This window comes from Coregonus lavaretus (genome assembly GCF_964263955.1).
Source record: "Coregonus lavaretus genome assembly, contig: HAP1_SCAFFOLD_398, whole genome shotgun sequence".
Classification (NCBI taxonomy): Eukaryota; Metazoa; Chordata; class Actinopteri; order Salmoniformes; family Salmonidae; genus Coregonus; species Coregonus lavaretus.
Genome location: NW_028156549.1, coordinates 189,196 through 191,524, shown reverse-complemented (window position 1 = coordinate 191,524; position 2,329 = coordinate 189,196). Strand labels below are relative to the sequence as shown.

Sequence of the window (2,329 nt, the reverse complement as noted above, 5' to 3'; positions counted from 1 at the left end):
TGCCTCGGAATAGTATCAGTGCTTTTCACAAACGTTGTAGTACTTAGTGTGCATCATTGTTTTCGCTCATACAGCTGCCCCTACTCTCCTAACCTCCCCTCAGTAACTAAAGAAGGCACAAAATGATGACATAAATATCACAAGAAAGAATATATGAATTAATAATTTACTTTCTAAAATATTTTCTAGAGGGCAAAGGACAGGTAGGTTTAATAACGCAAATGTAAAAAGTCCTGTCGCTCACATACAAATGCAAAATCTAAATGGCACCCTATTCTTTATAGAGTACACTACTTTTGACCAGAACCCTATGGCCCTGGTCAAAAGTAGTGTACTATAAAGGGAATAGGGTGCCATTGGGGATGGAAATTCTTTGAAATTACTCATGAGAGCAAATACTACGATTTTTTGGTTCCCACAGAGGGCCAGGAGCTTAAGACATGAATGATATTATTAAAATGTTTGTTCATAAAAAATAAATGATTTCCCCTCCTCCCACATGGATTACAGACAAGAGGCTAGGTGCGTTCTGACTGTCTTAGTGTGCGGATAAACATGACCATCACTCTCATAAAACTTAAATGAAACATCACTCCTTATGTTTTTTCTCAGGCCAAAACGCTCAATCCCATTTCTACTGTCAAAACAGGTTTTGAAAAGGCTTCTTCCACATCTTTTGGTCCATGTCTGTTTTTCACTCAGTGAAGTGCTACTATCCCCTTGGACTACAGGTTATTGCCGTCATAAGGTGTCCGTCTGTCTGTTGGCTGGACAGTTTCTACCGTTTAGGACCTTTGTGGGTAAAGGTAAAGGTGGGGTATAGCAGCAGCAGTTCCTCTGAAGTCCAGTATCTGCTGGAAGGACACCTGGTGGTACGAGAGGATGAGTGTGGCCAGCCAGCCTGTTGTGCCTCCCCCTCTCCCTCCCTCCCTCCATTTCTCTCTCTCCATCTGCAGGACTCTTAAGGCTCCTGTGCGGACTGTCTCGGCTCGTGCCCTCCCAAAGCTGGCTGTGGTGATTTAAGACACGGTGTGTATGTGTGGATTTGTTTGTGGCCTCTGCCCCACTTCACTGTCCATCCGCCTACCCTTGGCTCCCCTCCTGGGCAGCGACCACCACCCCCCTCAGTATGTCTCTGAGTCTGAGTCGTTGAGTTCCTCATCCTTGTAGAAGCCTCCATCGTGGTCGCGGTGGCCGATGTTGTTGAAGCTGCAGTAGGAGCTGTGCTCGCTGCGCAGCACGGGCAGGCTGTCGAAGGTCACACTCTTGGAGGGGCTGGTGGTGTAGTGGTTAATGGCACTGAAGGACAGGCTGGGCGCCGGGTTGCAGGGGGACACGGGCATCATGGTGGCCAGGATCAGCGCCAGGCAGTCCGCCACGTCTTTGTTGGGGGCGCAGGCCAAGGCAGGCGTGTAACCTGAGGGGTTCAAACAGAACAGCAGAGGGTCACTTCAGGAGCATCACCGTTTACTATAACACTTTTGGTGAAAAACATGAAATAACAGCAGGCTAGGAGATACAAAGTTAAGACAATAACCAAGCAGTGGACTAGAGAGAAACATTTGTGGACACATTGAGAAGAGAAGTACAGAAGAAAACGGTGTTAGCGTTATGGATCTTACCATTGTCATCGACTGCTAGCACGCTAGCACCCTTCACTAGTAGCTCCTGAACCACCACCGTCAGACCATTTCTGGCTGCAACGTGTAACGGCCTGAGGAGAAAGTACCGTCAGATTAGCCAGCAGCAAATGAGGATACCTCCCAAATGCCAGACTATTCCCTATATAGTGCACTTCTTCTAATTCTTCTGGCCCAATTAATACAGCTGAACCATACGTACGTCTGTAAGGCTGCGTTAGTCGAGTTGATTAGGTTCCTGTCTGTAATCTTCTCCAATATCAACAAAGCACTGGTTTCATGCCCCTTTAAAAACCAGAGTCAAACATGTCAGACCAAAATTTCAACCAGAGAGAGCCAACTGTTCAGATGAACGTCATCTTCATGTGGGGATGCTCACCTTACTGCAGGCCAGATGAAGAGCAGTGTTCTTGACTGCATCCTGCAGGGTGAGCTCTGCTTTGGCACTGCTCACCAACAGCTCTGACACAGACAGAGAAACATAAAGAAACTCAATTAGGAAATGAAGCGACTTATTAAAATGTAAAACAGACATGTTGAACTTAAGCCGGCTGGGCGAGGCAAAGCGGAGGAGAGGGGGCTGCGTACCGACAGCGTTGGTTTGTCCGTTCTCAGCAGCCATCATGAGGGAGGTCTTCCCGGAGGCATCGGGGGAGTTGACCTGGGCGTTGTGGCCTAGCAGCAGCTGA

General features: G+C 47.8%; 1 long non-coding RNA gene across 1 annotated transcript; it reads right to left on the bottom strand.

Annotated features, from left to right (window-relative positions):
• Positions 1–1,332: 1,332 nt before the first annotated feature.
• On the bottom strand, positions 1,333–1,927 carry LOC311126206. Its single transcript, XR_014612969.1, has 3 exons — positions 1,843–1,927; positions 1,623–1,714; positions 1,333–1,417 (listed from the first exon to the last, which is right to left on the bottom strand). It is a non-coding gene; the product is annotated as an uncharacterized lncRNA (long non-coding RNA).
• Positions 1,928–2,329: the final 402 nt, after the last annotated feature.